Below are 10,166 nucleotides of genomic sequence, written 5' to 3'. Positions count from 1 at the left end.
AGCGGTGTATGAATAGGGTCTATGCTAATTCAACGCCGTGGACCTAATGAACGAGTTATGGCCTACTCCAGTCGGGCACTGAGTAAGTCAGAACGGAACTACACAGTTACAGAATAGGAGTGTCTCGCTGTCGTCTTCGCCACGCAGAGATTCCGCTCCTACCTATATCGACACCCGTTTACAATCGTAACAGATCACCATTCGCTATGCTGGCTCGTCAAACTTCGGTATTCTTGCGGCCGCCTTGTACGCTGGGCCCTGCGTCTGCAAGAGTATACCATCACCGTGTCGTACAAGAGCGGCCGTAAGCATGCGGACGCGGACTGCCTTTCTCGCCTGCCACTGTAAACCACGAGCTGTAATGACGACATTTTCGACGACTGCATTGCTTCTTTATCACAACCATTGCCCGATCTTTTGAATTTCAAGATAGAACCGCGCCGGGACAAGAGTCTGCAGCGGTTCTTCAATTGCGCCCGTGCCGACAGGCGTGATACCCGCTTTTGCGTTCGCGACGGGCTACTATACAAAAAGAACTACTCTGCATTTGGTTCCAACCTTTTGCTTGTGGTACCGCAAAGCCTGCGCAACAGCCTTCTAAATTTCGTGCACGCCAATCTTATGTCTGGACATATGGGATTCACCCGTGCAGTTCACCGCGCCAAACAACAATTTACTGGCCAAATATGCACAAAACCACAGAAAAGCATGTTGGCACTTGTATGCAATGCCAGCGGCCCAAGCTACCCACTGCCGCTCCGACAGGAAGGCTTCACCCTCTGAGTCCACCCACTGCCCCTTTCCAAAAGGTCAGCATCGATTTACTCGGCCCATTTCCGCGCTCATCGAAGGGTAATCGTCGGATTATCGGGTGTGTCGACAACCTTTCAGTTACTCTGAGACCACCGCGCTACCATCTGCTACTGTTGCGGAAGTGTTTTTGTTCCTGCTCCGCAAAATACTTCTTCGTCATGGACATCCCCGCGTCATCATAAGTGACCGTGGCCGTCAGTTTACAGTGGATGTCGTTGAAGAGCTGCTTCGCGTCTTTCAAGTGGAGTTCCGGAGCTCTCCCTAATACCATCCTCAAACGAATGGCTTTACCGAGCGAACGAAGCGAACACTGTCCAATATGCTAGCAATGTGTTTAGTCTCCGACCAAAAAAACTGGGACGACAGCTTGACTTTTCTTACGTATGCCTACAACACCGCCAAACTTGAAACCACCGGATACAGACATTTCTTCCTTCTCTATGCACGCCAACCTCACTGCTGCCTGGACAGCATCTTCCCTTTTGCTCAACACGACGAGCTTTCAGTGGCTTAGACGCTTTCCCTTGCCGAAAAGGCCCGTAGGCTTGCGCACCTACGGACGTTAGCCTCCCAAGACCGCTGTAAACAGCGATATGACCATCGTCACGGGGACCTTTCTTACACACCAGGTGATCTAATCTTGCTGTGGACCACGCAGCGCTGACGCGGCCTCTGCGAGAAACTTCCCGCCATAACACTGGTCTCTTTGTTGTTGTGAAACGTGTTGGCACAGTTAATTACATGCTCTCAGGCCTAACCACCACTGGTCGACCGTTGAAGATGACCCAAGTTGTACATGTGGCGCGTCTTAAACGCTACAACTCCCGTATTGCACAGTGACTCGCCAGGAGGGCTTTGTCTGCGACCGGTTAAGTGTAACGGTAAACAAATTCTGCAACATTGGCTTGGCCATGTGGATTGGATCAGCTGAAGAAGAGAAAGAGGATGCGGGAGCTGGGCTCTCTGGAGAAGAGGAAGAAGCCAGACCGCTGCTCGCGTTATGCTCAACGGCGCTAGAGTTTTCCCTGCGTTCGGAGCCTGCGCTCTTGCCTTAATAAATCCCTCCCGGAGGTAACAATATACATATATATATATTAATATAATAGTGAAAGAAGTCGACTGACCCGTTTCCGTTTTTTGGTGCCAACAGTTTGGGAGTTAGAACTCCTTCTTCAGGGCTGTATTTGATTTTTCTCACATTGCGCCTTTATAAAAACTTTGTTTGTTGGCAATGGTCGAATCGAAACAGTCTCCTCATTTAAATATCTGGGTATATTTTTTACTTCCGATCTGAGCTGGAGCACTCACATTGATTACATCACTAACAAGGCCCTTAAAAAACTTGGATTTCTTAAACGCCACCTTTTTCAAGCGAACAGCAATACCAAACTGCATGCGTACATTTCATTAATAAGATCCACATTAGAATATGCTTCTGTTATCTGGCATCCACACCAAGCGTCTTTTATTAACTCCCTTGAAGCTGTGCAGAACAAAGCTGCAAGATTTATCCTGCGTTCCGCCGCTCTAACGCCCGTCCCCGCGTGCTGTACCGCGCAAATTTCGGCGGCACGAGCGGCCCTCTACGCCGCCGTAAAGAAACCTCCACAACTCCGGCTATTTAAATCGCACACCAACACTTTTTGTTTTATTCTGTTCAAGAAATAGTTCGAAAAGCACTGCAGTCAGAAAACCTTGCGTGTGTGGAAGATCTTAAAGCAGACGGGCATGTGAAGTGCCACCCCACATTTCTCACACTCCCACCTGCTCACGCTCTTTTTGCCCTGGGCTTTGCAGACGTGACATTGCCTTGATGGGTTTGACTTGATGGCATTCGGGAGTATTTTCCGAGGGAAGTGAGCCCCCTCACAGGCCTCTAGTCGCATTGGTGAGTCACCGACAGGAAATTTTCGCGTTCGGGGAGACGGAGGAGGACAAACTTTATTTATCCCATTCGTTGTGATTGCGGTCACTCTGGACCTGTGAGGAGTGTACTCAGCGAACTAAAATTTTCTCCCGTTTCTTTTGTTGCAAAGGTGTAGACAGTAATAAAAGCGCTAGTATTCCTTCCTAACGGAGGTCTCGTGGCGAACCCGCTGCCGTGGGGAGAGAAAAAAAAATACCCGAATATGAATATTCCGTAATTTATTCCGATACGCCTATTAGATGTTCTGCTTACCCCTCCCCCCATCCCATCCCTGCCCAAAGGAATTTCTTGGGATAGCCTTCTCGTGAAGAGCTGTTTTTTTTTCGGGGTGTGTTGACATGTATGCAACTAGCGTACTGTGCTACAACTGGAAGCCAAAAAGTTTCTCGGCGAAGCGGGTACGAGAGAAAATTTTAGTTCGCTGAGTACACTCCTCACAGGTCCAGAGTGACCGCAATCACAACGAATGGGATAAATAAAGTTTGTCCTCCTCCCCCTCCCCGAATGCGAAGGAGCGGCGAACGCGCACTTTCATACGGCCTGCGCACCCAACAAGGAAACGATACAGCAGATTCTTGACAGAGTGAGGGCACTTCGAACCAACCCTCTACCCTCCCAACTCGGAGAGAACTTCTGTGTCGTCCCCAGAGTCGCTTTCTTCTTCACTTTGAAACACCAGCTCGAGAATGTCGTCGCACGTAAGGCTTTTTTTCTTTCGCGACGCCATGCTTCAAGCGGCGAGCAACTCGAAAGAGAAACGGGAGCCAAAATACCCGCCAAATTTTTTTTCGACAACCAAGGTCGACTTTACTGGACAGCTATGTCCATCTGGCGTGAATAGGACAAAACAACCAGACAGAGTGCAGAGGGTAGCGCCTTCTACCGCGGTGTTTTAAAAGCAATGGTTTTTCTGGGGGCCGGCGAACCGCCGGCTTATCCCAGTTTGGCCTTCACGAACGCGGCCGGCGGATCGCCGGCTTTGGAAGCGAATGGGTTAATCTTCTGATGCAAGCGTATCTGCTTTGAAACGTTCTCTAGATCTGCCTAATCTCGATATCCGAAGGAAATTTTCGCGCTTGTCGTTTTTTCACTCCCTTTACTACTCTGAGTCATCTTTCAGGTCATCTAATATTTTGCCGGCTCATCACATTTCCCCCCGAACTGATCATGCGCACAAAGTACAGCCGATTTTCGCTAGAACCAAAAAATACCAGAACTCTCCCCTTGCTTTATCAATACAGGAACGGAATTTGCTCCCGGCAAGTCTTGTTCATCTGACAGAATCATCTTCCTTTCAAACCGCGTTGCATTTATTTATCACCCAATATAGTGACCAGTAAGCCTTACTCACTGTTTTGTTGAAAAAGTGTTTTAAAATGTGCGTTTGTTTGCAGTTGAAGTTGTCTATATAGTGTAATCCTGTAACGTGCACAGTTTGGAAATGTTTGATTTTATTGTATGTATGCTTTTCTATTTGACTATGGTCGATTTTGATCTTACGGGTTGCTCTTGCTAGCACCTCATACATAACCCTGTTGCAGTACTAACTTATTTGCGTTCATACATGCCCTGTTAAAAAAAAAGGACAAGAGGAAGAACGATTAATGATGGATGTACTCTGTATATCACGTCTCGTTCAACGGTGATAGAGTGTTGTGTTTGTTTTTAGCCCCTTCCTCCCCTATGTAATGGCCATCACGGGCCCTTAGGGTACTAAAATAAATAAATAAAAAAAAAAAAAAACTTCTGTAAGGGAGGGACACTTCCCTCATCCCTGCAGAAGAGGTCGCGGGTGAGGGTTGTTTCAAACAGTTTGGGCAAGGGAGGCATTCCGATTGGCTAGAAAGGTGGAAGGTGAGGGAAGGGGAAAGAGCACGGACGAAAAGGCAGCACGAAAACACGTAACAAGAGGCACAGAAGCAAATACAAGATCAAAAACAAGAGTGAGTCCTGTGCGCTCCGCAAATGGTGTAACAGTAGTCAGCGGGAATGGAAAAGTGTAAAACAAATGGGGGCAATGAAGGGAGACGGACATATAACGGCGGCACACGCATAGATCTTCGATTCGGTCAAACTGCAAGGCCGCATGCATGCAGGGCCCGCCCACTCGACACATGGTGCCGCGCCATACTAGGAATTTCCTGTCACATTTTCGCTTTTGTTTTACTGCTGGTTAAACCTACAGCAGCTCTCGTCTTGGCGCCGCTTCGACGAAACGGAGTGCTGCAGCAAAGCTTTGTTACGCAGCCAGCGATCCGTGGAACAAGTAACACTGGGATTTCGTTTCGTTTGCAGCGCATTATTGGGCCGTTTGTCTAAGAGTGGGGCGGCGTTCATAATTCAGGCCGCTGTGCGTCGGCGGGCCAGCTGGGCGCCCTCACAGCTGTTCAAGGTCAGTGATGAGACGGTGGCGGTTGCCGAACGTGCGGGGAAGAGGGGGGGGGGGGCGTTCTACCCGTTTGTTTTGCTTGACTTGGTCAATAAAGTGGGGTTTCCTTTTTTCCTTCTTGCTTTCTTTTTAAGTTGTATGCACGGTCCCAGTTCCGCGCTCACCCCCTCCATTGCCCGCAAGGTCCCGATATTTTCATCTAAGGCGCAGCTTTTTGTCGAACGAATGAGAGGCGGCCCGGGTCCTTATTGATGCCATGGGTGAATGCCTTGAATTTATGTATAAAATAGGAATCCCTCTGCTCGCATTCGAGGGAAGAGCGGAAGCCGGACTGCAAAAGAGTGATTCTGACCTTCTTTTCAACCCCGGGGCGTGACGTTCGCGTCACGCCCCGGGGGTTGAAAAGAAGGTCCCCTTCTCCCCGTGTAGTCTGAGTGGCGCTGGCTACCACCCTCAAGCGTCAGATACAGTTGTAGTAAATATAAATACCCCAGAAAGTGAAGGAGAACACAGTCGCCCAGATAGCCGAGTTGGTAAGGCATTCGAGATCTAATCGAAAGGCGCGGGTTCGGTCCCCACTCTGGGCGCGTGTTTTTCTTTCTTTCTTACGTAATTAATAAAAAAAAGAATGTAACGCCACTAACGGTAAAAAAAGAGTCTAACCATTCCCCTATGCCTTCTTTGGAGTTGTAGACTGCCGGCATTTCTTTCTGTATTTCCTAACGAGCCCCTCATTTCCAAACCATATTATCGTGCGAAAGCCTAGCGAGGGCCTCGGTTCTGGCAGCCTTGATGCCAAGGTAGTATGAGAGGGTTTCCTGCCAGTTACCCACTTATGATAGGCTGTAGACGTTCGCGTCAGGCCCCGGGGGTTGAAAAGAAGGTCCCCTTCTCCCCGTGTAGTCTGAGTGGCGCTGGCTACCACCCTCAAGCGTGAGATACAGTTGTAGTCAATATAAATACCCCAGAAAGTGAAGGAGAACACAGTCGCCCAGATAGCCGAATTGGTAAGGCATTCGAGATCTAATCGAAAGGCGTGGGTTCGGTCCCCACTCTGGGCGCGTGTTTTTCTTTCTTTCTTAAGTAATTAATAATAATAAAAAAATAATGTAACGCCACTAACGGTAAAAAAAGAGTCTAACCATTCCCCTATGCCTTCTTTGGCGTTGTACACTGCCGGCATTTCTTTCTGTATTTCCTAACGAGCCCCTCATTTCCAAACCATATTATCGTGCGAAAGCTCAGCGAAGGCCTCGGTTCTGGCAGCCTTGATGCCAAGGTAGCATGAGAGGGTTTCCTGCCAGTTACCCACTTATGACAGGCTGTAGACGTTCGCGTCACGCCCCGGGGGTTGAAAACAAGGTCCCCTTCTCCCCGTGTAGTCTGAGTGGCGCTGGCTACCACCCTCAAGCGTCAGATACAGTTGTAAATATAAATACCCCAGAAAGTGAAGGAGAACACAGTTGCCCAGATAGCCGAATTGGTAAGGCATTCGAGATTTAATCGAAAGGCGTGGGTTCGGTCCCCACTCTGGGCCCAGATGTGTCCTCGGTTGCATGCCCACCTGCAGCTCTAACCTCGCCTGCAGCAAAACAAACTGCTGTTCCCACTCCCAGAGAGACTCCTAATACCGGTCTTGCAAAATCTCCACATCGTGCATGCGTTAGAGAAGGTCGGTCAGAAAACTCCAATCACCAAGGTTTGGGCAAACTCAGCTCCTTAATTCTCTTTATGACGCAGACCATGCGTACATTCCTGGCCTCGTTTTCCTCACCAGAAACTGAAGCCCTCATCACCCTCATAGACTTTGCAGCTCGTTTCCTAACTCAGTGGCTGTAGGTGTTATGTCTCCAGCCAGTACTCCTACAATGCAACAAATTCGCAACGCAGCCACAATTTTTCAGTGGAATGCGGGTGGGCTGCAGTCTCGACTACCAGATTTCCGGAGATTTGTAAACAAGCACCGTTTCCCTGTGATCGCAATTTCGGAATCACGTCTATCTGAAGACGTACGCCTATCAGGATACACATTACTGCGTTCCAAAACTGGTGTGCCTTCAACAAGAGCACTTTTAGCTCTCAGAAATGACCTCACCATTGTACACCATGATTTGACGCCAAGTGCAGAAAACGAATACGTAGCAGCCACGGTGCAAATCGAAGGTCTGTCTTTCACCGTCATTGCCGCCTACATTCCACCTCGAAAGGCGTTAGATAGAGACCGTTTGGAGAGTATCCTTCGTGCTACGCCGCCTCCGCATATACTCACTGGCGATTTTAATGCGCATCATCCGTCATGGGGAAGCCGCAGAACAACAATTAAAGCGCAGCACTTGCTAGATATTGCTTATCAGCACAACATGACTGTACTTAATACCGGAGAACCAACTTTTTTCCGTAAAGGCGTTTCAAGCGCTCTTGACGTCACCCTCGTTTCCTCTACGCTGCTTTCCAGATTAAGCTGGTCTGTGGATATTGAATCCCACGGCAGCGACCACCTCCCTACTTACATAACACTGGACGGTGCTCCGGGCAGTTAGAGAAAACATGAGGTCCGATTCACAAACTGGGAGGTATTTACCACAGCAGTACAAGAGGGCCTGAGTTCAGTGTTATCCTACGACGACTTTGTAAGCACGATGGCTATTGCGCGCAAAACGAGCACGACGGCTTTTATATTACCCAAGTTATTTTCTGTCGCCGACGCAGAGTTTGAAAGGCTTCGTGCCATACGCCGGCGAGCAGAAAGAAGAGCACGTAAAACACTGGCACCTGAAGACATTCGAGAATCCAGACGAGTGCAGAAGCGCATTCAACGGCACGTGGGCAAATTGGCTAAACGTGAATGGACATCTTTCTGCTCAAAGTTGGACCCCAGGAAACCACTCACTAGAATATGGAGCCTCGTCAGAAGTATTCGCACACCACCGACATGTCTCCACCCATTTAACGCGGTTTCATTACGTACCAATTCCACATTCTTAGACGTCGCTGAGATGTTCTGTGCAAAAATTGCGGCCACATCAACGCCACCTCCGTCACTTCCATTTTCGGATAACGGACGCCTATCACATCACACGCCCCTTACGGATGCCCCGTTTACAATACCGGAACTCGTCAAGGCTTTATCTGCAGTTAACAAGTCCGCCTCCCCTGGTCCAGACGGCATAACTTATACTGCTCTGACCCATCTTGGAGAAGAGGGGAAGAGATTTCTCCTGGACATTTTCAACCAATCCTGGAGGACCGGTCGTCTGCAGCCCAGCTGGAAGACTGCTCGCATTGTGCCTATACTGAAGCCAGGAAAAGATCCCTCAGACATTCAATCGTATCGACCCATTGCGCTTTTGAGCTGCGTAGGTAAGCTGATGGAGAAAATGGTGCTGCTTCGGCTAGATTGGGATCTAAGTACTAGAAATATTTACCCGCCACAAATGTCCGGTTTCCGCAAAGGCAGGAGCAGTATCGACAATGTAATCGCCCTCTCTAATTGCGTCAAGCGCGAAAAAGCACTCCGTAACACCGTTATAGCGGTGTTTTTGGACATCAAGGCTGCGTATGACTCTGTCACGCATGACGCTATCCGCTTTCAAATGCACTCATTGGGTATTGGTGGTCGAATGTACGATTGGCTGTCCAATTACCTTACCGACAGAAGCATCTTCATGACCACCTCTGATGGCGACACATCGAAGCACACCGTAACTCGTGGTGTTCCACAAGGAGGAGTACTCAGCCCAGCGCTTTTTAATATTTCCCTCATCGGCATTGAAAAATGTTTGCCACCTCATATCGCGATTTCCTTATATGCCGATGATATTTGCATATGGTGCTCCGGCCGAAATAGGCGTGTGCTTCGTGCGAGGCTTCAGCGGGGAATAAATGCTATCTCAGAATTCCTCGCAGTGCGTGGACTCCAAATCTCGGAAACAAAATCAGCAGCCATCGCTTTTATGAAACGTGATGTCACACGGTACGAGCTCACGGCAATGGGGACACCAATACCTTATGTCACAAATCATAAATTTCTCGGCGTCACATTCGATAGATTGTTGACATGGACACCCCACATTCGTAGTTTGAAAGAAACGTTCTCGTCATTTTTCAACATCTTCAGAATGCTTTCCAGCAACAGGGGTGGCTGCACAGTTTACTCGCTTCTTCGTCTCTACGACGCTCTCTGCGAAGGGCTTTTACGCTACAGCCTTCCTGCGTTGTTTCCCCTCTCAGCTGGAAATCTCAAGGCTTTGGAAAGCATGCAGGCGCGCATACTCCGAGTGTGTATTGGCGTCCCAAAAACAACATCAACCCTGGGAACGTTCACTGAATGTAGACGATTGACGCCGGTAGCGCTGCGCAAACAGGAACTGCTTCGGGCATGTTTGCGTTTTGTCACAAGGCAATGTCACCATTCATTGGCTGAGACTTCTGCTTCAGATCTGCAAGACCTTTTACCGCAACATTACGAGTTCCCATCTCTGCCTTCGTACCCGCTGTGGTTGCTCCCACCCATAAGCATTCACACAGCTGTTCCAGGAGTGACGCGAAGAGCAAATGTTCCCGCTCCAGCTCTTAAGTTTTACACACTACAACTTCTAGACAGCAAATACATCGGCCATAAACATATATACACTGATGGCTCAGTGACAGAAGGATCTTCCACGATTGGTGTTTGGATACCTGCGTCGGGCACTACGATAACCAAAAAACTCAGTCACAGGACGTCATCAACAGTAACTGAGCTCGCCGCCATCCGTGCTGCTATTGAATATATCACCACGCAGTCACCCAGCCAATGGGCTATCTTTACGGATTCCCGCGCGGCCCTTCAATGCCTCCAATCTTTCCCTTCTGACCAGCTAGTCGGGGACATTCGGTTTCTACATCACCAAGCCGTGAATGCTTGCCATTTCGACGAACTACAGTGGATACCGGCACATTGCGGGGTATCGGGTAATTCAACAGCAGACGCTGCAGCTTCCCAAGCTCACAACTGCCAAGTGCCTACTGCGGCAATACCGTTCTCTAGGAAGGATG

The 10,166-nt window shown here is 49.0% G+C and overlaps 1 non-coding gene across 1 annotated transcript; it reads left to right on the top strand.

The window, feature by feature from the left end:
• Positions 1–6,594: 6,594 nt before the first annotated feature.
• Trnak-uuu (transfer RNA lysine (anticodon UUU)) lies at positions 6,595–6,666 on the top strand. Its single transcript has one exon. It is a non-coding gene; the product is annotated as a tRNA-Lys (tRNA).
• The last annotated feature ends 3,500 nt before the right edge of the window (positions 6,667–10,166 follow it).

Source organism: Haemaphysalis longicornis, unplaced genomic scaffold (assembly GCF_048455015.1).
Source record: "Haemaphysalis longicornis isolate Haplotype H1 unplaced genomic scaffold, Haemaphysalis longicornis Haplotype H1 scaffold_11, whole genome shotgun sequence".
Lineage (NCBI taxonomy): Eukaryota > Metazoa > Arthropoda > Arachnida > Ixodida > Ixodidae > Haemaphysalis > Haemaphysalis longicornis.
Note: the sequence above shows the minus strand (reverse complement) of the source record. Positions and strands in the feature narration are given on the sequence as shown.